At 49.6% G+C, this 26,155-nt stretch overlaps 2 pseudogenes; one reads left to right on the plus strand and one right to left on the minus strand.

The window, feature by feature from the left end:
* Nucleotides 1–288: 288 nt before the first annotated feature.
* Nucleotides 289–26,155, minus strand: part of LOC136524494 (transcription elongation factor SPT6 homolog) — a 35,577-nt pseudogene continuing 9,710 nt past the window's right edge.
* Nucleotides 20,156–25,164, plus strand: LOC136520772 (calmodulin-binding protein 60 B-like; annotated as a pseudogene).

Raw genomic sequence — 26,155 nt, forward strand, 5'->3', positions numbered from 1 at the left:
ACAGATGCCAGAATGCATGCAAAAGATGCAGGCAGCCAGGACCGCTCGAGCACAACGGACGGGCATCAAATAAGCCCTAAAAAAGCCGAAAAGTTTCACAACGGGGCCAGAGGAGCAAAGATGCAACATCAGCAGCTACAACTACAAGGCTAGCAAGTTACAGATAAGTGGCAGTTTTCTCCCATCCCAACAGTATCAATATGTACACAAACGCCACCACGACCTTTTTGGCGCTGACCCATCGTGAGTCGTTAGAGCCACCACCACCTGGCCCCCCAGCCTCCTACACTAACGCCACCCCACACCAGCAACATCAGCAGGACTTGCAGCTGATCCCCAGCCGCCTCCACCGCCACCAGTGCTATGGTTGCTGTCACCGCCAGCTGCACCCTATCCAGCAGCATTCCTGCCTCCAGATCCTCCGCCAGTACCAACACCGCCGCAGGAGGAGCCACTATTGCCGCCTGTACCCAGTCTGCCTCGGCTGCTGCCAATGTTACTGGTCAGTCCTCCACTGTTGCCACCACCACCATCTTCACTGCCAAAGTTACCTTGACCACGTCCACGTCCTTGTCCATGACCACCAGAGTTGTTCCTTGAATCAAACCTCCCTCCTATTTCAGAGAAAACAAGGGCATACAAACAATGCTCACAAATCTCAAAGGATCTTCTGAAGTCTAAACAAATGTAACTAGTCAAACCACAAACAAATGTCGAGAGAACAGTGGTAAATCTGGTCACCAGCTATATCAAACTCAGATTGACTAGATATTAGTAAAAAAATACACAGCAACATGTTGACAGTCTGGAAAGCAAACTACTAACAGAAAACCGAAAGAAAAACACAAAGAAATATTTCAGACTCAAATAAGAAATAAAATCAGATGAATATGACTTCTATTTCAGATATGACTTTTAAGTCACAAAGCACAAAGTGTCATGGGGATCACCACAAATATGACAACACTACATTCAACGGACACTAGCTAATCATGAGAACAATAATAATGCTCTACTGGGTGAAAGTATTATTATTCTAATCCATGCAAAGCATCTCAAAAATTACCATATCTAAAAATGCATATACCTGATCTTCCAGTTCCAGATAAAGATCTATCCTTATAATTACCATCTCTCCTCCAACCATCATTTGCATCACCAGCACCACCACCAGAACCACAAGCTGAGTTTTTCATAGGCACCATTGCAGCAACATTTTGTATTGATGGTCCAGCATCAGGTGGTGGTTTGTCAATATTCTTCTGGAAATAGGACCATGGTTTCCAATATCGGCCGAAATCTCCTGATATTTCCGATATATCCTCTTTATCCGTAGGTGCCGATAAGAAAAAATCTATCTTTTCGTACAAATTTTGTTTAAATTTATTTAAATTTACTTAAATTCAAATTAAATTTTATTTGAATTTGGTCCGATATTTCCGATGTATCCTGTTTATCCTCTTTATCTGTGACTCCCGATAAATTTTAATTTCTGAAAATGAAAACCTTGAATAGGACACAAGGCGGTCAATGTTGTCAAAGTCTCTCTTCCTGAATCTGAAGCCCTTTGGGTATAATCCGACATACTCATGATGTGGACTCGGACCCCTAATATATGACAATATAAAGCTTCCAGGATGTTCATGAGATATGCCAAAACTATATACTATTTTCATGGGATTCTCTTCCTTCTCTGCCCTTAACATCTCATCAACCTCATTTCGCAACCCCATCCTGAATTTACGGTAAGAGAACATGCTTTTGAGGTGTCCTACCAATGGGTCCACAAATCTGTCAATAACCTGTATATTATATGTAAATTAGGGTCGTAAGAGGAAGGCCCATTTATGCAGATGTTATTGCAAGAAATGAATGCGGCGAAATAAAGCGGACAAAATAAATGAGAAAACAGGGGAGTGTATATATCAGGTGCACCATGTTGTAACATGGCTTTTGGCGGGTGGCAAAGGCCCCTGGCAGCGGGGTGTCGCCAAGGCGTCTTCGAGCGTCTTGGGGCGGAGACCGGGCGCTGACTAGGAGATTTCCCGACCATGCTCGAGGGGTCATCACGGACTACGCCAAGGCCAGGCACGCATCCCGCCGACCGCTCAGGCGGGCGTCTCCGGTATTACGGGCGGAGGCAGCCTTATCTCTAAACTAACCAAACAAACGATTTTGCCCAAGTGTGCGCAGGTACTCAAGCGCGGGCGCTCGCGGTGGGCGCAAACGCGCCAGCATGGCTCCTGCGCGGCCGGGCGGAGACCTACAGATGATGTCTTCGCCTGGACCGGCGGGGACCCTCCAAGGCGACGGCGCGCCATTGAGGGCGAAGGCTCCGAGGCCAGTGGCCGGGCGGAGGCTCCGGCGGGGACTCTCCGAGGCAACGGCGCGCCCCTGAACGCGGAGGCCAGCGACGAGAACCCTGGCCCCCGCGCGGCCGGGCGGATACCCGCGGAGAACGTCTCTGACCGTCCGGCGGAGGCCCGCCAAGGGAGCGGCGTGCCGTGGGGGATGAAGGCCGGCGCCGGGGGGCCAGGCCTTTGGGCCAAAGACCAGCTACAGTGGGCCGACCGCTCATGGAGGCCCATTGCTTAGAAACGGTGTGGCAGGACTGCCCCGCGAATAAGAGGCTAGCGGCAGAATATTCCAGGAATGTACTGTAGCAGTTGAGGGGCATTATAATAAATTCTGTTATGTGGTAGTTGAGTCCTATAAATAGGGAACACTTGTAACCATGGAGGTGGTTGGTGGACGAATTAATGAAACCTTAGCTTCTCGTGCCGTTCCCTTACTCTCCACTATCCCCCCTGTTGCTCGTACCCCGAGCCTCCGCCCGAGGCCGGCCGTCCGACGGACGGAGGCCTTGGTCTTCGCCACGCAGGTTGAAACCTCTAGTTTCAACATTGGCGCCCACCGTGGTTGAGCCAAGGCAAACCAACGATGGCAGGGAAAAGAAAGACCACCACCAGAGCAGCAGCGACCACAGGTCAGCGAGGAAGGCCTAGGCGCAACATTCGTAGCGCCTACGCAACCTCGCCAGCGGAGGATGACACCAGAGCAGACGCCCAGGGTCAACCACCAGAACCCCAAGACCAAGAGATTCAAGATTTGGAGGCCCAACCAAACTCAGCCACAGCACCTGAGCAAGAACTGCAACAGCTTCAAGCACAGTTGCAAAGAGCGCAACAAGAGAGGGACAGAATGGCAGCAGCATTCGCAGCTAATCAGCAAGCTATCCAAGCGTCAGCATAAGCAGCAGAAATAAGGCAGCAGTTGGCAGTCCTACATGCTTAGATGCTAAGTATGCAACATGCAGTACCAGCAACAACCCCTGCAATCCCAGCCTCCGCAGCAACACCAACTGCAGCCATGCTTTAGGGTTTTACGCCAGTGATCAGCCAGCCGACAATGCCATCTCAGGTAATGCGGAGGCCTATCGATCCCAAGTCCCCACTATCTGAAGGCATACAACAGTCGCCATGGCCAACATCGTACAAGCCAATCACACTACCCAAGTTCAACGGAAAGACTGATCCCCATCAGTTCATTATGAGTTACGAGGCAGCAGTAGCCTCCGCCGGTGGAGACGATGCCGTCTTGGCAAAGTCATTTGTCATTGCAGCCGAAGGCGACGCACTGGCTTGGTATCCTATGCTCAAACCAAGCACAGTCTATTCTTGGGAGAACCTTCGGGACAAGATATTGGCAAACTTCAAAGGGCTAACAGCACAGTCGCTGACTTCCACAGATCTGTTTCAGTGCAAGCAAATGCAGGGAGAAACACTACATGACTACTTCCGGAAATTCGTGCAACTAAAGGCGAAGGCACCAGATGTCCCTGACGAGATCGCCATTGAAGCAGCGATCAAAGGCCTCTGAATTGGGCCGTTCGCAGCACACTTAGCAAGAGAGAAACCAACCTCCATTCAGCAGTTGTACGACGAGTTTGAGAAGTACTGCAGATTAGACAATGACCTACGCAAGAGGCCGGAGGAGCAAAGTCAAAACAGACAACAAAACAGCAGCAAAAACTCCCAGAAAACCTATATGAACCAGAATGTATCAAATCAGAAGCCATGCTAGGGACAAGTGCTCAGTATCGAGGGTCAACCCCAACACGAGCAAGGGCAACAGCCAGCGCCAATACGGCCGGAGACCCAAACAAGGAACCAAGGAATATTGCGTCTTTCACGGCAAAAACGCAGGGCACAACACCAAAGATTGTCCGGAGACAAAAGAAACACAAGAAAGGATGAAGAACAAGCAGACTGCCCAACCTCCAACACAGCAGAGCGCAAGAGAGGTCAACACCACATACACAACTGGCCACTAGCAGTACTGCCCAATGTACCCAGCGCTAAACGCAACACAAATACATCCCTCCACACTGGCCTCTGCCTATTACCCAAACTTCTTACCAGCATGGCGGTCATCACCCTCGCAGCAGACTCCGGTGAGAAACTATAGGTCAGAGGCAAGCCTGACCTACATAAACCCAAAATCTTCCCATATAACCTACCTCGAAACAAACCCACCGGAGCAAAACCGAATAAGGTTCGAGCCTCCGCAGCCACAGCACCACATGCAGCAACTGCCTCCGCCACCACCACACAATCAGCTTGCAACACCAAAAAACGAGCCAAACCCAGAAAACCAAGTCAACCCTCATGGAGCACTGCCAGCAATAGGCATGATATTGCTAATCGCCGGAGGATCATCGATGGAGTTTTAAACGAAAAAGCAGAAAAAAGATCACCTCCGACTGGTAAACAATGTAGCAGTCCAAGGCCCGGCGAAACACACAGATTGGTCCAGAGTCCCAATCACCTTCACAGAAGAAGATCTCCAGCTAGAAAGCTACCCTCACGCAGACGCAATGGTGATCAAGACAAACATAGCAGCATGGGAGATAAGCAGAATACTGGTCGACACAGGCAGCTCGGCAGATATCATCTTCGCAAATACATTCAACCAAATGAAGCTCAGCAGAAATCAACTACAACCCTCCGAATCCCCTTTAATAGGATTCAGAGGCAAGCAGATACAAGCACTAGGAAAAATCTCACTCCCAGTGTCGTTCGGAACCCAAGCGAATGCCAGGACCGAGTACATAACCTTCGACGTTGTCGATCTGAATTACCCATACAATGCCATCTTGGGCAGAGGATTTACAACCAAATTCAACGCAGCACTGCATATGGCCTACCTGTGCATGAAAATACCAGCACTCCATGGTATTATCACAGTTCGAGGTAGCCAGAAAGAAGCAAGAAACATAGAGAAAGCTATCTACAGAGCCCAAAGAAACATCAATGTAGTCGAGTCGGCGAACAAAGAACTAGAGCCTCCGGACATGCCCAAAGGAGAAACAGATATGGCAGGTCAAGAAGAGACAAAGCTGACCCCTCTAGAAAAAGAGTTACCGAACAGAAAAGTAACAATCAGCTCAAAATTGTGCAAGGCAGAAGAGGAAGAGCTCATGGCAACCCTAGTCAAAAATAAGGACATCTTCGCTTGGTCAGCCTCCGACCTCCAGGGAGTCAGCAGGGACATCATACATCATGAACTGGATATCAACGAAAACATGAGACCAAGAAAGCAAAAACAGAGAAAAATGTTGGAGGATAGAATCCTGGCAGCAAAGGCGGAGGTGCAAAGATTGCTAGATGTAAAAGTGATCAGGGAAGTCAAGTATTCAGAATGGCTTGCAAACGTAGTCTTGGTACCAAAGAAAAATGGCAAAATGAGAATGTGCATAGATTTCATAGATCTGAACAAAGCTTGCAAGAAAGACCCCTTCCTATTGCCAAGAATAGATGCCTCCGTCGATAAGGCAGCCAGATGCCAAAGGTTCTCCCTCCTCAACTGTTTCTCTGGGTATCACCAAATCTGGATGAAAAAAGAAGACGAAGACAAGACAAGTTTCACCACCCCATTCGGGACATACTGCTACACCAGAATGCCGGAGGGACTAAAGAATGCTGGAGCAACCTTCGCCAGAATGACAAAGGAGGTTTTGGGATCACAGCTAGATAGAAACATCATAGCCTATGTCGACGACATAGTCGTCATGAGCAAGAACAAGGACGATCATGTCTCTGACTTACAGGAAACCTTCGCCAACCTCAGGACAGCAGGCCTCCGCCTCAACCCAGAGAAATGTATATTCAGAGTTACAAAAGGGAAAATGCTCAGTTATATCATAAGCAGCGAAGGCATCAAAGCAAACCCGGACAAAACCAGAGCAATAATAGCAATGGCAGAGCCCAAAAACAAGAATGAAGTACAAAAGCTAACGGGAATAATAGCAGCGCTCAATAGATTCATCTCAAAATCAGCAGAACGCAACTTACCCTTCTTCCAAGCCCTAAGGGGTGGAGACAACTTCGAATGGGGGCCCAAGCAGTCGGAGGCATTTCATGACTTGAAAGAGTATCTGGCAAACTCACTGATGGTCTCCATCCCAGAATCGGACAGCCACCTATTGCTGTATGTGGCGGCCTCCGACCATGCAGTCAGCGCAGTTTTAGTCCATGAGCTAGAAAAAGAATCAGGCAAAACTCAAAAACTAGTTTATTTCATCTCAGAAGCACTGTCCGGAGCCAAGCTAAACTATACAGAGGTAGAAAAAGTCGCCTACGTAGTGCTGATGGCATCAAGAAAACTAAAGCATTACTTTCAAGCCCACGAAATCTCAGTTCCAACATCTCTACCACTACAAGACTTGCTCAGAAACAAAGAAGCCTCCGGCAGAATAGGCAAATGGGCTATAGAACTATCACAGTTTGGAATCTCATATATCCCCAGAACAGCAATCAGATCACAAGCATTAGCTGATTTTGTAGTAGATTGGACACCTCCGACAGAGCACAAGACGCAACCAACAGTTCAAGGCTGGATAGCATTCACGGATGGAGCCTGGGGCCAAGCTGGAGCAGGAGCCTCCGCTATCCTAATGGGACCTTCCGGCGTCAGACTGAAATACGTAGTAAGGCTAGAGTTCAAATCAACAAACAACATAGCAGAATACGAAGGCCTGATATTAGCGCTGAGCAAGGCAAAAGCCCTAGGGGCAAAAACATTGACAGTCAAAACAGATTCTCAAGTGGTCACTGGCCAAGTAGAGAAAGAATACACAACAAGAGAGCTAGAACTCATCAAATACCTATCCGTTGTTAGAAACATGGAGCAGAGATTCGAGGGTTTTACCCTAAAGCACATCCCAAGATCAGAAAATGCAGAGGCAAATGAATTGGCAAAGGCTGCGGCAAACAACCTGCCACTGCCTCCAAACACTTTTTACCAGATCTTGAAGGCTCCGGCAACTGCGGAGACATCGAAGGCACCAAAACCCATACTACACCTGCAAAATGAAGATTGGAGAAAGGTGATAACAGAATTCCTAGAAGGCAAAACAACCGAAGAAGATGAAGCAAAAGCAGCAAGAATACAGGCCAGGGCAAGAAATTACATAATCATAAATGACGTACTGTACAAGAAAGGAGTAGTCCAGCCTCTCCTCAAATGCATATCGCAGAGCGACGGCATAGAATTGCTTCAAGAAATACACTCAGGAATCTGCGGGTCGCACATTGGCTCCAGAGCTTTATCAGCAAAGGCAATAAGGCAAGACTTTTATTGGCCAACACACATACAAGACACAGAGCAGACAGTCAGAACATGCAAAGCATGCCAAACTTTCTCTCCAGGATAGTCAAAACCATCGGCGGAGACCTAGCTTATACCTCCGATATGGCCGCTGCAAAGATGGGGGATGGACCTGGTCGGCCCATTACCTCCATCCCAAGGAGGAAATAGATTCACAGTAGTGGCAGTGGAATATTTCACAAGATGGATAGAGGCAAAGCCGCTGGCGAAGATAACCTTAGAAACTATCAGAAAATTCTTCTGGCAGAACATCATTTGCAGATTCGGTGTACCAAGGATCTTGACAGTAGACAATGGAAAACAATTCGATTCAGAGAACTTCAAAGAATCCTGCAAAAGCATAGGGACAAAATTAGCCTTCGCCTCTGTATACCACCTAGAGTCCAATGGAGCAGTTGAAAGAGCAAACAGAATAGTCTTTTCAGCAATATCAAAGACACTGCTGGGCCTACGCAAAGGAAGATGGATAGATGAACTACCTAGAGTTATTTGGTCACACAATACATCCATCTCAAGAACAACAGGATTCACACCATTCAAACTGCTTTATGGAGAAGAAGCCATGATGCCAGAAGAAATAAAGCACGAAAGCCTCCGCACAACAAGCCAGCTGATGTTGCAAGATGAAGAATATGCAAAAGAAATAATAGAAGCCACCAGACTGGAAGCAGTCGACAACATTGCAAAATATCAGTCACAAACCAAGAAGTGGAGAGACTCTCAGGTGGTAAGGAAAGACATAAAACACGGAGACCTCGTACTCAGGAGAAAACCAAACGCACAACTTGTCGGTAAGTTGCAACCGAAATGGGAAGGCCCATACACAGCAACGGCAGTAGGCCGACCTGGTTCTTTCCACTTGACCGACAGCGAAGGTGTCACAACAACCCACACATGGTATATCGACAGCCTTCGCAGATACTACATCTAGGCAATGTACCAAAGGGCAACCTCCACAAAATATAAGCGGAGGCCCCTACATGCAATTACCTTAGTTTTTTTTACTTCATTCGAAACAAAATGTAAAAGAGCCTGCACTCTTTTCCTCACAGGGGAACTCCAAACAGAGGTGAGGTTTTTAACAAGGCAGGCTCAATGTAAAAATCCTCTACAAGTATAAAGCGGTAATTCCCCAAAAGAACACCACACAGAACCCAAAACCGAAAGCGGCCAGCTCTGGCGCCGCAATATTCGGTAAACAAAAAAACAGGTCCTTTCAAAGCGCTAGCCATAGGCAACGGCAATTTGAAACGACCTCTATGGCCAAAAAAGGCCTCCGACCCTTGACAAAGACCTGACCAAAGTCAGGCATCAAGGAAAAAATCCTTGGCCAAAAAGGCCGCTGACCCTTGACAAAGACCTGACCAAAGTCAGGCTTCAAGGCAAAAATCTCGGGCCAAAAAGGCCTCCGATCCTTGACAAAGACCTGACCAAACTCAGGCATCAAGGAAAAAAAATCCTCGGGCCAAGAAGGCCTCCGATCCTTGACAAAGACCTAACCAAAGTCAGGCATCAAGGAAAAAATCCTTGGCCAAAAAGGCCTCCGACCCTTGACAAACACCTGACCAAAGTCAGGCTTCAAGGCAAAAATCTTCGGCCAAAAAGACCACCGACCATTGACAAAGACCTGACTGAACTCAGGCATCAGGGCAACAACCTCGGTGGAACAGGCCTCCGACCTTTGAAAAAAACCCCTAGCATCAGGGGAAACAAAATTGTGGCGCAAAAACTAGGAAAAAGGTCTCCGCTATCCGAAATAGGAAAAACAGAAAGTGCCTGGCAAAACACTGCCACCACTGTGGCGCCAGGCCTCTTTACATCAAAGATCTCAAGAAGAACGATTAATTCAGGCAACATACAGGCCATTAAAGCCAAGATGCGTTCCACCTAACAACGTACAAAAATGTTAACGCCCAAAAGCCACCACCCCACTATAAAAAACGAATTCCCCCCATGCCCTTAAGAAACTCAGTCGGCATAAGGCGCAAGGGCGCAGGGGGGAGCAAGGCATAGTGCAGGCAAAAGCCATAGCAATAGCCATGGAGGCAGGGGTCTCCTTAGATATCCAAGTCGGCCATAGATATTGTACGAAAACTCATAAAATCGGAGGCAACGGTAGACAGTCGGAGACAGTGGGAAAAGAGAGAGGGCCTACGGCACGGTGATGAACAGCAAAGGCCTACGGGAGCAGGGGGATATCGCACGAAAACTCGTAACATCCCCCTGATGCCGGAGACCTAACCTTCCATCTCCAAAGATCAACCATGTCCCATGGGTGCGCAGTGTCGGAGACCCACACCTCCAGACAGCTAAAACACCCAGCTAAAGAAATATCTAGAGTCTCCGCCGTCTGCACAAGCTGCGCCAAACCCCCAGCCGGATCAAACGACGAATCGGCAAACCTCGCCAGGCAGACTTCGAGTACGCCTCCGCCGATCGAAAAGCTGTGGAGACTTCTACCCCGGCCATCAAGCAAACATAGAGAATGAGAAAAAATGGGCCGAGGGTCCTGGCCACCACCTCTGTATCGCGCTCGATCGCCCGAGCAGAGGACAACGGCGCACGAGCTCGGGACTAGACGAGATATGTAAACTACCACGACGGGCTCAAGACACCGCACAAACAATCAAGAAAGTGAACCTGTCTTGTATTCCATAAAGTGTCAAGAAACATTCTTACAGGACACCAACTTGAAATAAAATCCTAACTATTGTGGCGGAGGTCCGCGCCAAGCGAGCGCGCGAGTAAACCCAGCGCGCTCGTCGTCTATGTCAAACCTAACTGACTCAAATACGTCGTGCGCGATGCTGCGGGGGAAGGCCGAACGCCAATACTCCCAAAGCTCTCCGCTCACGTAAATACCATCGTTGTAGAGAGTCAAAGGAGCAACGTCTTGCGCAGGCTCCCGATTCGGAACCTGCGTAAGATTAAAATTTTGCACAAAACCATTTAGAACAAAATAAACTTTATTCACAAAAGCATAGTTGGACAGCGAGGTACACGCTAGAACAGCTAAATGCTACAAAGAGCCTAGACCTCTAGCGCATCGGCAGCGGCAGAAGTCCCTGGAGTGGAGCTCACATCAGCAGTGGGCGGAGACGGAGCCTACGGCCTCTGACCACTGACTCCATCGATGGTAGATCCCCCCGAAGCGCCACCAGCGGCGGAGGCACCAACAGCAGACACCGAGCGCGGAACTGACGGAGGCCTACCCGCAAGACCCTTCTGCGCATCCTGCAGCGTAGGCTAGAATGTCAGGGCCAAAAGCAACGAAAAAAAAGGAGAAAAAGGGTGACTACAAAACTGTAAGTACCTTCGCCCTCTTGTCCTCTGCCAGTTTCTGGGCAGCGGATCTCCCAAATGGAGCCCAAAAGTGCCCGATGAAATTTCTTAAGGTTTTTCGCAAGCCAAGAGAGGTCTCACCGAGCTCCTCCGGACCAGGCAGCGCCCCCTCCGGAATACTTTTGGTGTGCGTACACCCGCCGCGTGACAAAAGTTTGGCATAGTTCGCCACTCCCGCTAGTGCCTCGTAGTCCGTGCAACCGTTGATTAGACCAGGGAGCTTCGCAAGATGATGCTTTAGCCAGGAAGCGAGGGCGTACACGCTGTCTTCTTCTGGAGGAGCGGAGGTCTCGCCTCCAAGCTCGGCGATGGTGGCCTGGTAGTGACCAACAGTCGTAGCAAGGACCCCTTTGACCGAGTCCAAACGCCTCGTCGTTAGAGAAACTTGCTCCCTCACTGCTGCTGTGGACTCCTTCTCAGAGGCAAGCTCTCGCCGGAGACCCTCGGCTAGCTCACTCGCCTTACGAGTCTGCTCAGCGGACAAAACCTCTGCTTCTCGGGCCTTGGCAAGATCGACCCTCAAGCCATCCTTTTCTCGCTCTTTCTCCATCAGAGACAGGCGGAGAGCTGTGAGAGAGTCCGACAGACCCCCTTTTTCACCTTCCAGGCGCTCAATTTCCACCTTGAGCGCTTCAATCGCGGCGTCATGATCGGAGACCTCCCGAGTGCAACGCTCTTCCATTACAACGCCCGTGTGATACCCCTGCGACAAAAAAAACCCAAAGCGATCAACAGCGGAATCAAGAACAAGACTAGAAACGAGCATACACAAAAAATAATAAAACAACGAAAGGAGTAAAACCGCCGGAGGCGCACCAGGCTCTGGTGTTCTAGGTGAACGCGAAGAAGCTGGAAGAAATTCATATCCCTCTGACGCTGTTTGAAGCGATCTGTTCAAAGAGGAACAAACAAACAAGAAATGATGAGGTAAGAAAAGCAAATTTCATGTTAAACGCACCAACAGCCGAAGACCACCTCCGATGTCTCCAAGAACGGCAAGATAACACTCCTCCCAACCTGAGATAGAAGTGTCGGAGGAGCCTATGTAAAAAGACACAACAGCAGCTTAGGTCAGAGGGCAGATCACAAACAGACCAGATGATGATCAAAATGAAAACATTTTTACTTACTCGGACCTGGCGCCGTCAGCCCCAGTTGCCCTGGACCGAACCTAGCACCAGCGGCAGCTGCTCGCTCCTCTAGGGTGAGAAGTCCAGCCATGACATCACTTGCAAAGTAGCAGGTGCATAGTATTGGCACTTGGCACAACATGCAAAGGGATGAACCGGACGAAGACAATAAACATAAAGATGTGCACCAAACGAGCTTACTCATAAAGAGCCCGGGCAGAGCAGCTTGCCGCGCCCTCTGAGCAGAAGTCTCCGTCATATCATGTGACGAAGGCCCAAGGGGATGGACTTCCCCAGCCAGCGGCCCGGTGGGCGGAGGGCTCGAAGAAGGCCGAGCCGCCAGAGCCTCCTCAGCAAGAGCGGCCTCCGGCCGCCCAACGTCGGCCGCAGGTGCGGGCGAAAGCGCGACGGTGGCAGAGGGCGAAGGAACACGCCGCGGGATGGCCTCTGTGTCCTCTTTAGAGCTTGAGTACAGCCCGCCAAGAACGTCGGGCATAGGCTCGGCGGCGCTATCTTCTGGCCGATCGCCGACGCTCGTAGCACCATGCGAGGAGCGCGCCGGGATAACGCCGGTCTCCGGCCGCCCGACACCGCTCACCGCCACGCTCGTCGGGCACGCCGGAGCTACAGGAGAGCCGTGATCCCCTTTGCTTGCAACTCGAGTGTCTACTAACGGGGCGGAGGAGCTCTCAACGTCTTTGCTGCTGGCGGAGGCAGCGCCCGCACTACCAGCAGAAGACAAAGCCGGCGCGATCAGCGGGGCTCCGCTTTTCTTTTTCTTTTTCATAGGCGCCCGAGATACGGCGGCGCCCTTCCTCTTTTTGGATTCGGCCTCCGCTGTAACATTCTTTGCGTAGGCTTTCTTCTTCTTCTTTTCAATCGAGGCCAGGACCTCAGCAGGAACTTCGTGCTCTCGATATATGATACCGACCTCCTCGAAAACTCGATTGAGCCGCGGCATGGTGCCTACCACGGCCATCCGAGACATGTACTCACGCTCGAAAATCTTGCCAACCAGTCCTATGGCAGCTTCCTTGACTTCGGAGATGAAACCGTCCTCCGTCACCCCCTCCCCCAAAGACTGACCGAAGCGGGGGAACGGAATCCCGGCCTTCGGCCTGAAAACGGGGACCTTGACCTGTTCCAGCTGAAAAGCTAGGTTGTTTTTGCCCAAGGGCCAGTAGTTGGAGGCCATGATCTCCTCCACCAGATCGCAACCACCAGAGTAGTGGCACGTGGCCGCAAAAGCCCGATCACAGGCCTCCCGCATCGGAGACACCTCCTCCGGCAGATCCACACGTGTGTGTGGCGCCATCTCCTCCATCCGAGAAGTCAGTGGATACTCCGAGACTTCCTCGCCATCCTCGGTTGTGCTGCGGATCCCATAAGTCTTCACGTAGAACCATTGCTCAAGCCAGCCGTGGTCCTACTTGCCCTTCTGGCAAAAAGATATCTCCAGACGGTCCACGCCTTGGTTTCTCTTGGACATGAAAGTGCAACTACCGTACTGATAGGTCACTTCCACCTCCTTGCCATCTCGCACCTCCTTCTTCCTCTTCGGCTACTTCTGCAGTTCATAGTACGTGCAAAAGGTGTCCACATCCGGCTCGGCACCATAAGAGACGCACGCCCAGCAAAACTTGCTAAGTGTCAGGAAAGCAGTGGGAGTCAGATGATGGAGCTGAACATTGAAGGTCTCCAACACCCGGCGGAGGAAGGGAATGTAAGGAAATCGGAGGCCGTAGGTGAAGAAGTCCCGAAAGACCACCGCGTATCCTTCCTCCGGCTCCGGAACAGCCTGACCCGGCGGAGGGATCTTCACCCGGGAAGAAGGAAAACATGACTCCTTCAGCATCTCCGTGATTGCCTCCTCAGTAATAGAGGACGGGCCGAAGTCCCAAGATTTTATCACCATGTCTCCGGAGTCCACGGCGACTAGGTCTCCGATAGACGCAGAGACGCTCCCCAAATCCTCCTCCACCAGCTTTTCCAACTCCAACGCGGAGGCAAAGGCAAGCATGCACTCCTCAAAGCGTGCACCCCAGCCGACGGCCCTAACGCCGAGAAGGTGGCGGTAGGGTCCGGAGAAGGTGGGCCGGCGAGTTTGGGCAGAGGTGGAAAGGAAAGCCACCGCGACAGCAACCTAAGCGCGAGATGTGAATAGAAAGACGGAACGAGCAAGGGCAGCGAGAGGCGAAAGCGAAGAGGGCAGAGAACGTTTTCTCGGACGCAATGAAAGCGAGTGAGCAGTGTGTGGGGGGACCCCGCCACCAAGAGCACCCTTATATAGGCAGCGGGCAGGCGGCCCGACTCCCGCCACACAACGGTCATCTCCGGAAGTTTCGCCCGCTGCACAACGGTCACCTCCGAAAAAATCGCGGGGAACGTAACGGACACTGACACAGCGGAAACGGCCACGATGTAGGGCAACGGCTACATTTGCCGCCCAATGGCTATTCTCGACGAGACCAATGGCTACGCCAGAGCGGGCCAGGGGGGAAGTAGTGGGGTCTCGCTCGAAGACGCCGAAGGTGGCCTTCACCCCCGCGGACCCTTCGGCTAAGGCGTTTTGAGCTCACGGCACGCTCTGGCGAACCATGGTCTCAAAAGGGGGGAACTGTTGTAACGTGGCTTTTGGCGGGTGGCAAAGGCCCCTGGCAGCGGGGTGTCGCCAAGGCGTCTTCGAGCGTCTTGGGGCGAAGACCAGGCGCTAACTAGGAGATTTCTCGACCATGCTCGAGGGGTCATCACGGACTCCGCCAAGGCCAGGCACGTATCCCGCCAACCGCTCAGGCGGGCGTCTCCGGTATTACGGGCGGAGGCAGCCTTATCTCTAAACTAACCAAACAAATGATTTTGCCCAAGTGTGCGCAGGTACTCAAGCGCGGGCGCTCACGGTGGGCGCAAGCGCGCCAGCATGGCTCCTGCGCGGACGGGCGGAGACCTACAGATGATGTCTCCGCCTGGACCAGCGGGGACCCTCCAAGGCGACGGCGCGCCATTGAGGGCGGAGGCTCCGAGGCCAGTGGCCGGGCGGAGACCAGCTGGTGATGTCTCCGCCCGGACCGGCGGGGACTCTCCGAGGCAACGGCGCGCCCCTGAACGCGGAGGCCAGCGGCGAGAACCATGGCCCCCGCGCGGCCGGGTGGATACCCGCGGAGAACGTCTCCGACCGTCCGGCGGAGGCCCGCCAAGGGAGCGGCGCGCCGTGGGGGATGAAGGCCGGCGCCGGGGGGCCAGGCCTTTGGGCCGAAGACCAGCTACAGTGGGCCGACCACTCATGGAGGCCCATTGCTTAGAAACGGTGTGGCAGGACTGCCCCGCGAATAAGAGGCTAGCGGCAGAATATTCCAGGAATGTATTGTAGCAGTTGAGGGGCATTGTAATAAATTCTGTTATGTGGTAGTTGAGTCTTATAAATAGGGGACACTTGTAACCATGGAGGTGGTTGGTGGACGAATTAATGAAACCTTAGCTTCTCGTGCCATTCCCTTACTCTCCACTACCCCCCCCTGTTGCTCGTACCCCGAGCCTCCGCCCGAGGCCGGCCGTCCGACGGGCGGAGGCCTTGGTCTTCGCCACGCAGGTTGAAACCTCTAGTTTCAACACACCAACTTCATCGAGGTCTTCAAAAGTTTCATTGTTAACTGTTAGTGTTTTTCCCACGGGAAGCATGATATCTTTGTGATCCTTCCCACCTTCAGATATCTCCTTGTGTGCATAAATATCATCAGCAATTTTTAGGGTAAGAGTGAAAAATGATGGTCCCCTAGAACTTGCTCGGATCACCTTTTCACCAGGCTCTTTATCTGATAAAAACTGTTTCAAGAAAAGAGTTTAGATAAGACTAGCATAGCATAACAGAAGAGAAGCAGAGTGGATTGTTGAGCTTAACAAGGTAGGAAACCTGCATGGCTTCTTCTGCTGTCAGGTTCTTAAAGTGGGGATGAACAATCATCCGAGGCTGGAAATGCTTCTTTGCATGTTCCTTTTGCTTCCGAGCCTTATCTTTTGCAGTCCGTGAGTTCATGTCTTGTTCATGATAGCAAGGATCCTGATCACCTCTGGAGAATGGTATTCTCCTCATTTCACTAGCCTTGCAGGTTAGGTGAACCATGAACCTATTTTTATCCACATTCTGGATTTTGCCAGTTAATACATCACCTTCATGTAAATGTGATGATTCTGGATCAAAAGTTCAAAACCCTCTATCAGAATAGTTGTCTGCCATAATTATGGCTTTCAAACCAGAATCAAACATGCAAATTATTTTGTTCTCTTGTATATTGCAAACAGTTACTTGAGCAATCCTTCCCTCAGATATGGTATCCTCAGTTTCACCAGAAAGCATCCAGAATTCCTCGTCTCGTCTTGGCTCGATATAGGGGGTCCTCCAATCATAAAAACCATACATCAGCTCATTCCGTATATCATACAGTGTTTCCTTTTTCCGGTATTCTTCTGGAATGCACTTTATATATTCCTCAATACATAGAACTCGAAGCATGACTTGTGTTTCTCTAGCATGCTCAAGCACCAATTCTAGCTTGTCATCATCCATTTCATCCTCAGCATAGATATCCTTAGCTAGTTTTTTTGCTAATACATATGATTCAGGATGGATCCTTGTACCCTCGAGCATATGGATTTGAGCACTGGCTGCAGCTGCACCACTCCGTCTTACACGTAAAAACTCAGAAGCATTCATGAATACTTTCCTGCCTAGAGGTTCTACAAGATCCTTGCGCCTATAAATTGATCCCTCTCTTACCAGATCTTTTTCTTCAAAGCTGAAGCTTTGCGTGGACCCAGACCAGCAATAAATTGTAATGTTGAAAAATGCCATTCATGGCTAGTAGCAAGATTAATATCGAAACCTATCTGATTTGTTGCATCAACCATTACTTGCTCAGCAACTTCATACTTCTCATCAGGAGTAAGAAAGTGTTCCAGCGCATGCAATTTCCAAGAAAGTATCTCTTTTCCAGGTCCACATAGTGTTGCGATCATTGCCAACGGATTCTGAAGGTAGCGCCCAAGTGCCACAACCCTCTTCACAATGCCTGTATAGTGATTGATATACAGAGAGAACAGCTGTTTTTAAGTTATTGAGCAGAAGTAACAGTATTTCACCATATTGATTAAATGGGCCTGTTTGGCACGCTCTGGCTCCTCTGGAGGAGCAGCTCCTCTGGAGGAGCTGAAGCTGTTTTGGAAAACGTTTGGCAAAACGGCTCCTTCGCACTAGACGACGTGAACCCACAGCAAGGAGCTGCGCGAAGCTCGTTTTTGAGGCTTCTCCTGCGCAGGCAAAAAATGGCTCCGGCTCTTGACCGGCTCCCCATGCGGAGCCCTTTTCAAAACAAGCGTTTGACACAGCTCCTGCAGGAGCCGGAGCTGAAGCCCCTGCAGGAGCCCTGCCAAAGAGGCTCTATAACTATACAAGAATGGCAAGAAAGTTGATACGAAGATATTCGAGAGTTCTCATACAAGCGACGCTGCGAGGCACAGACTCGTCACCATAGACAACGCTAAGTGTCGGTGTTTTGAACCACCGGCTAGTAAATTTGTATCTGCGCATCTGGCCCGGATGGTGTGCTCGGATGACACAAGGATTTATACCGGTTCGGGCGAAATATCCCTACGTCCAGTCTGCTGCTGCTCGTGTTACCGACACTAGTTTGTAGTAGGGGTTACAAACGGGTGAGAGAGGGAGCAAGTCCCAAGTCTCTGGTGAAAAGATCAAACGGAGTTAAGTCTTGTTGAGCTCGTTCAGCCGTGTGCTCGTGCCTCCCATGGGGCGTCCTGCTTCCCCTTTTATAGGTGAAGGGAAAGGCGCAGGTTACAGAGAGAGAAAGAGAAAAAAGGAGAAAAACGAGGGAGAAGAAGGCCTCCAGGGTCGCGGCGTCCTTCATCTTCTTTATGCGGGTCCAGCCGGTCCTGTAGATGATGATGGGGACGGCTCCACATCGTGACCCTGTTTGTCACTGGCGCTATACGCAGGCATCGTCAGCCGATCGCGGCGCTCCCCTCCGTTCCGGCAGGCGGCGTGGTCAACAGGTACTCCTGTCAGAAGTCATACGAGGATTAGACAGCACAGCGTCGGCACGTCCGACACTGTTGGCAACGTGAGCCCCCATGTATGGTCCGTCGTGGCCACAGGTCACGTCGAGACGTGGCCGCTTCCCTCCCGGTGTCAGAAGTTTGACCCTGGGATCGTACTCTTAGACCCATAGTGGTTGGAGGCAGTATGGATCTCCATCGGGCGAGACGGAGCCCGCGCCCTCGGGGTCAGGCGAGACGGAGCCCGCGCCCTCGGGGTCGGGCGAGACAGAGCCCGCGCCTGAGGGGTCTGGTGAGACGGAGCCCGCGTCCGAGGGGTCGGACGAGACGGAGCCCGCGCCCTCGGGGTCTGGCGAGACGGAGCCCGCACCCTCGGGGTCGGGCAAGACGGAGCCCGCGCCCGAGGGGTTTGGTGAGACAGAGCCCGCACCCTCGGGGTCGGGCGAGACCTTAAATACGTCTTGGACCATCCAGACGAATTAACGTTCGTGGCCGTTAACTTCCTTCCTCCGGGTATCCCTACCATCGATACCCGACACTAAGACTTTCCATGTGAGGGTTAACATCTTTGGGATGATCTTTTACGATATTAAAAATAACCTGTCACATGGAAAATGTCAGTTTAACATTAGCAATGTGAGCATAAAACTTAAAAAATGAACTTCCACGTAGTACTATGCAGGACAGCCCAAACTGACAGAATAAATGAAAATTTAACCAAACAGCTATATACAAACATGCACAGCAAACATGTTCACCCGGCAGTTGAGCCTGATATGCTTCATAAAACCTAACGGGTTGCCTAGTGCATCGAAGGAACAAGATTGTGACAGCCTACAAGGTGTAATCAGGAGAGTAACAAAACCATAATTAAAAAATAAAACAGCTGTGTGCAGCAAAGACAATAGCTGATCCTTAAGGTGTTCAGCAACAGCTCGGAGAACTCAGGAGATAACAACTACAAAACCAGGTTTCTCTTTTATATTATTAATATATTTTAACGAGTAGGGGTCACCCCTCCTGTTTCTTCCGAAAAGAAAAAAAAAATCCTCTGCACTAATAATAACACCCTGTTCATATAATGGTCAAATTGTACAACAGCATGATAACATGAAACTTATCATTCTGCAGCCAACTTAAAGACTTTTGTGCAGGTGCGGCCGTATAATTCTGGAAGAAACATAGTACTAGTCCTAACGTGACTAGAAATGTATTTGTATACCCACAAATAAGACATAGTAATAATACCTCATAAATATCATCCTTGAGTTTTTTGCAATTGTAGCTTGATGCTCCTACACACACAACATGTGGTTGATGATCAGTCATAAACTTTAAAACTCGTTGTCGTTGCTGATCATTCTTCTTCTGCTCCATGGTTACACCTTCAGACCTGTTACTGATAGAACCCACATGTAAAACATCAACCAATTCTCCGAATGAGTCTAACATTACAAAGGTGATTGCTGGCTTCCCAGGACCCAAGCAGCAGGTCATAACTGTCAACTTCGATTCGTCATCCAAATCAATGTCAGCATCCCTCTTCTTCCAAGGAGCAACAGCTACCTTGTCCCACAACTGTTTTGCATATTAAAGATACGATGGCACGTCGAATCGGCGGCCTTCCAGAGTGTCCACGTACGCTCTTTTTGTTTGGTGCGTTAGATAGAGATTCCACGACTCAGATAAAGCGCGTCACAGTCGGTCTTTCTTCGTGCATTCGGCAGTGGATAGATGAAGCAAGTAGACGCATTCAATGAAGTAGGGTTTCCCTATTAATTGTACGTTACACGTAAATGGACGGTGGCGTGTAGCGGGGACAGTGGATTTTCGACATACATGCGTGTATGCTGCTGGGGCCTGGCTTCCTTTACGTGCACGGCAGGTGAGTTTTCCCTTCGCCTCCTTCGTCCCTCTCTCTCCCTCTCTGTTCTCGACCTCCTCTCTCTTTATCTCTCTCTCCACGCGGGCGGTACCTCTCTCTCTCCCTCTCCCCCTCCCGTGCGGCCGCATCGGTCGGCCTCCGGCGCACCGGCAGTGGCCAGGCCCTGGCGGTGGGCGCAGCCGCCTCCCCTCCCCCGCTGCGCGCATCGCTCTCTCGCGCTTGCTCTAGATACGCCCGCGGGTGGCCGACATTGCCACCGCGTGCCGCTGCTTTGTGCCGTGCCGTCGCCTTGGTTGGCCACACTCACCCCCGGGTCGTCGCTGTGGGTGCCAGCTCGCTCCTGCGTGCCGCACGGGCCACAGCCCCCGCCGTGGTCACGCGGCTTGCTTGCGTCGCCGACCCCCTCCTTCCTCGGAGCGGGGCCCTGGACGGAGGACGTCCGACTCTGGGACTGCCGCTGCGGTGGCCGTCGGGGGCGGCACCAGGGGCCACGCTACGGTGATGGCGACGACCGTGCTCGTCGTACCGGAGGCTTGCACCCTTATGTTTGCAGGTACCTCCTCCTAGGCGCGCCGATGATGGCCGATGGCGCGTGTGCAGACACACGAGTGCCGGGCGTGGTCAACGATGCCAGCAATCACTAGGAGGTTGCCTTCCCAAACGCCGAGATGGCCTGGCGCGGGTACGTTGTCGTGGCAAAGCTTGGGGAGCTGCCTCCTACCGTCCCGACTCTACGCCTCGCTTCTGCGTCTCCGCGAGCGGGGATTTGCTTTGCCCGGCCGGCAGACGCCCCACGCAGCCACGCCCGACGCCCGGTCGGCGGCCGCCCACCTCGGCGCCTCCGCGTCCGACCAGGCGCCCCTGCCGTAGCCGGACCGCTACCGCGGGACGCCGACGGGGACGCGGACGCGCTTCGGTCTCTGCCTGCGCTGTCTGCTAGCTCCGACACCGGAGCCTACAGAGGCCGACCGCCACCGCCTCGCCACCCCCTCTCTTGCAAGTGCCAACTGCTGAGCAGACCTGGTGAGCACCTAGTCCCTATAAATGTGCTCCAGCGGAACTGCAGTGCCAGTGCAGTCTGCAGACTGCAGAGCAGGCGAGCCCCACCACCACGACGCTTGGAGTGGCGGAGCAGAGCTGCAGCTAGCGTCCGATGCCGCCGAAGCGGCGGCGGGAGGGCAGTGGCGGGTCCGGTGGCGGTGGCGTCGGGGGAGGAGCAGGAGCTGGAGTTGGTGGTGGTGCTGGTGGCCGAGGAGGAAGGCGGCCAACACAACCGCCTCCGCCGCCGCCTCGTGCGCCGGCGCTAAAGAGGAGATGCCGGTCGTTCGACCTGTCAGTAAATAGCCTTTTTCTATAATATTCTTTCTTTTACTTGTCACTGAATATACTTTTTTTTCTAATATTCTTTCTTGGCTACTTTTATATTTGTTCATCTTTAATCGTGATCCCAATACTTTGCAATGTTTTTTTTTAAAAAAATTCTGTATGTAGGACAATTTCTTATATGCAAGGTGGAATCTTGAGCCAGTTTGGTATGTGTGTATATTTTGCAGTGAGATTAGGGGCTGCAGGCACATCCAGGAACTCACCACGAGGGTGGAGGCGATGGAGGCTGCCATTAGCCGGGTAATCATATTCATATGAACGCTAGCTAACTGCTGGATTATTGCTCTTGTACTCCTTCTTAAAGGTGGGACCGGGCTGGGCCAAGGCGCTGGTTCGTCGGTAGTCAAACCTCCTCAAATCTTCTCCTATTCGTTTTACAGATACCAGAAGAGCTGAGAAAAGTACTTTCGAGTCATTTCAACAATATTCCTGGGTAATTTTAACATCATAAGCTTCCACAACCTGTGTTGTTAGACTCATGAACTGCGAACCTTATCTGAATCGCATGTTCATTGTATCTGCAGAACAAGAATTGAAAAGAACCTGCCTCCAACCTACAAATTTGTTTTTGTGAATAGCATGAGTGATGAAATATTTACAAAAAGAGATGTCCGTGTGGTGGATGGGGGTCAAATCAAGGTTAAAATGGTTGTGAGCAATCAGCAAGATAAAAATTGTTCCCGTCTTCTTTCCTCCAATGTCAAGATTGTAGTTCTCGATGGTGACTTCAATGCGGATAATCGTGAGAGCTGGACACCTGACGAGTTTGACAATCATATAGTACGGCCACGTGACAAAGTTGGGGCGGTGCTTACGGGAAAGCTGGATGTTAAACTGAAAGATGGTGAGGCTTGTCTCCATGACATTACTTTCATTGATAATTCCAGCTTCACAAGGAGTCGAAAGTTCAGGCTTGGGGTAAAGCTTCTTGATGATCTTGGCGAGCGAGTTCAAGAAGGTGTAACTGAACCTTTCATTGTTAAGGACCGCCGTGGATAAGGTAATCCTGAAACTGAGTTTGAAATTTGTACCTTCAATTTTGTACTTTTAAAATTCAAAACATGGATCCATATGTTTCTTACATTTACAGGATACAGAAAGCGTGAAATTCCAAGATTAGATGATAAAGTATGGTGTCTGAAAATGATTGGTAAAGGTGGTGTCTTTCATAAGGCATTGGAAGCTATACAGAAAGCGTGAAATTCCAAGGTTAGATGATAAAGTATGGTGTCTGAAAATGATTGGAAAAGGTGGTGTCTTTCATAAGGCATTGGAAGCTAATGGCATTTCTTCAGTGGAGGACTTAATGAGGTTGTATTATAAGGATGAGGAAGCTCTGCGCAATGTAAGAAAACAGTCTTGTTCATACCTTTTCTCATGGTTCGATCTTGATCGTTGTCACAGGCTAATTTTTTATATATGTATAGATTCTCGGTAATGCCTCACCGTCTGCTTTGAAAGCTATTATTGATCATGCTAAGAAGTGCGATCCTGGGAGATTCCCTTTACTCTCACTTTATTGAAGGCAAGAACATTAGGGTGTACATCAGTTCTCTGGGTCAGGTTGTTGGAGCAACAATAGCTGGTCAATATAATGCTTTTGGTGAGCTTGATATGCTTAGGAAGGTACTTTTCCCTGATACTCACAGTGATATCCACTAGAAGTACATTCATGCTCAGATATTTGTTCACATACTATCAGCGCAATTCACATCAAATAAGTATATTTAGCAAAAGGACTTTTTGCTTTGGGCATATAATTTGCTTCTGTTGTTTTGTGAAATAAGCAGCATGAAGATGAAGTAAATCTTTGTGTTTTTATTGGTAAAGCATTTTTTTAAACAAGTGAAGAAAACAGATGCCACCACATATTGAGTGGCTGAAGAAAAAATTCTAAATTGTCATTCACATCAATGTAATAGACATGGAGAGGTCCTGAAGTTGCAGAATAAAGTGTTGATAGGAAAATTTTAGTTTTTCTTATTGCTATGTATGAGGAAAAATTCTGGGAAACACTGTGCAAAGTTACTATGTTTATACCTTTGCAGGCCCAATTGGAAGAATTAAGCGAGGATGCATATAAATGTATAACCTACCATCATCATGATTATGAAATGTATAATGGACAGCCAAGGCCAATTAACAGCACACTCCAGGAATCGATCATTCCTGGGCATAAGCCCACTGAGCCTGATGGTGAAGACTTGTTAAACTGTATATATTTTTCTTGTTTCAATCAAAATTGTTTGTGACATGAAAGCTTTAGTGTTTCCAGATCAAACTATTCATGGAGCAGATGAACAAGGAACCTTGAAAGGTCAACAGGATTTTCTGGTACTCTCTCCCAGCAGTGTATATTTGGAAGGATTGGATCTGTGCGAGTGAGGACCTTATCTTCTGTACCAGAAAACATTGAAACTGTAAGTAATGCCCTATTATTCAGCAGTGGCCTGAAATTAAACTGCAGTTCAATTACAGCAACTTTCTTATAATTTGGCTGTAACAGATATGGTTCACAATTCTAGTTTTTAGTGTTTTATATATGCATTTAATTTTAATCTGGGCCCCATAAGATTTTATAAATCAGTATGACTGCCAAATTTTTATTGTTGCTACAAAGGAAATGTTCCATGTAGTAAGTACTTTCATGTTGTCCAAAATCTATTTCCGTGGTTAAGGATTGCTTGCAAACTGCCCTCTCAGTTGTTTTAGGATTTCCCTTTAAGAAAGCATTGAAGCACTTTTTTTTCATATTACTGACTCAACTGCACATTGCATTCTCCCAGGATGCGTCTTTTGACATCGATGTCCAGATGGGCTCTGGTACTGTATTTCAGTATGAAGCTCCGGAAGCAAATTACACTGCAGGTTCAGTAACACTTCATTGCCCAACCACTGCTTCAAGCGAAATTATAGCATCAGTAGCACTGGATCAAACAGCCTTGGCAATCCATCAAGAGGATTATCAGACGTCTTTCACAAACAATGGTACCTACTGACATCTAATTTCACCCAACTATTCGTATCCTATTTATAACTAAATGAAGTTGAAGGCCATACACTGAATGGTATTTTCTTGCAGGTCCTTCACTTGGTCACTGGTATGTGGTATCCAGAGCAAGAGCATCTAATGGTTTCTAAGTATGCATCTCCTTTCCCACTGAGTATGCAAGCTGGTGATCCTGTTTTGTCGACACAAAGCAGTTTTAACATGGATGAGTTTTTCAAAGACCTCCAGCACGACAAACCTCAGTTCTAGCGCACCCAATGTAAGCATGCTGCCAACTGATATTGGCAGCAGCATGACGAAGCTGCCATCCTGTCGTAGGTGGGTTAAATTGAGTGCGCTTGTCAAGTGGAAGGCTATAATGAGGGCTTCAAAGAGAGCAAGACTTATGTTTGAGCAAGAAAGTTGGAGTCCCTGAGCAGTTAACACAAATGAAACTGCTGTTGTCGTTTTGTTCTTGCAGTAGTCTAAATTCTGTGTGGGGGCTTTATTGTATTCATCGTTTATTCTGTATTATTATTCGTTATTGTATTCATTGTTTAAACTCAAAGAGGGCAAGACTTAATGTTTGTACTGTTATGTACCAATATGGTGAGATTTCTGTAGGTTACCATAAACTTGCTACTTGTAATGCTGGTAGTCCCAAGTTGTCTGTAAAATATAATAAAGATGGAATGATGTCATTCTTGCATTTGTCTGCTTTAAGCTGAAATTTTCTGAAACGTCTTCATGTATAGTTCAGACCAGGAGATCGAATTGAAAGTAATGACGTTCGCGACGCCCTGACAAGACAGACAAATGGGATGAGCGAGCCCGTTTGTGACGCGAAGAAGAGGTGTTACGGTCTCGCCGTGCTCACCCAGATGAAGGTGTTGATGTCGGCGGTCTCGTGGCGGCCAGTGAGGCGGCGCTCGTTGTAGTGGATCCATTGCATCCATCCGAGCGGTCCTTATCAGCTCTAGAATTTAATGACATGTGATTCACCAATGGAGTAAGCAATGCAAAATTCCAGAAAATTATTCCAAACTAAGCTACCGATCTCAATACCCAGGCATGAGATGCATGTGCCAGGAAGTCAGCTCTTACCAGGTGTGAACATGGTGTGTGGTTGTGGATATCACCAGCAGTTGTCCCAAGCGACTATCAGGTGTTGTGGGAACAGTTAATGTAGATAAGACGTTGACTGTTGGTAGTAGCTACCTAGAAGGTAGAGGCAGAGAATCCTAGCTAAACCAAGGACTTATTAGTGTGAGCTAACCTGTTGATCATGCAATTAGATACTAAATATAGCTGATGGAATTAGATGTGAAAATGATCAGAAAATAGGAGATTTTCTTGACGGCCAAAAGCGAAAAGTGATCAATAAATGGCACAGAGTCCTGTGGTGTTTATCATCTTGCAGGCAACCTTAGAGTCCTAATATAATTCCCATGTTGCTTCTATCGCCTGAAACATAGGTACACGACAGTACCTGCCCTGGGGCGTTGCACGCCTGTCATCTCATCTCGCTCATTGTAAACGCATTCCGCTGGTGATTGTACGCGGCACATAAATGGATGGTGGCGCGTAGCAGGGGACGGTGGATTCTCGTCATGCATGGTCGGTGCCTAATTAGCATGGTGGTCGGCACGCATGCGAGTGCACGTGCGTGCATGCTGCTGGGCCTTGCTTGCT

This window comes from Miscanthus floridulus, chromosome 18 (assembly GCF_019320115.1).
Source record: "Miscanthus floridulus cultivar M001 chromosome 18, ASM1932011v1, whole genome shotgun sequence".
Lineage (NCBI taxonomy): Eukaryota > Viridiplantae > Streptophyta > Magnoliopsida > Poales > Poaceae > Miscanthus > Miscanthus floridulus.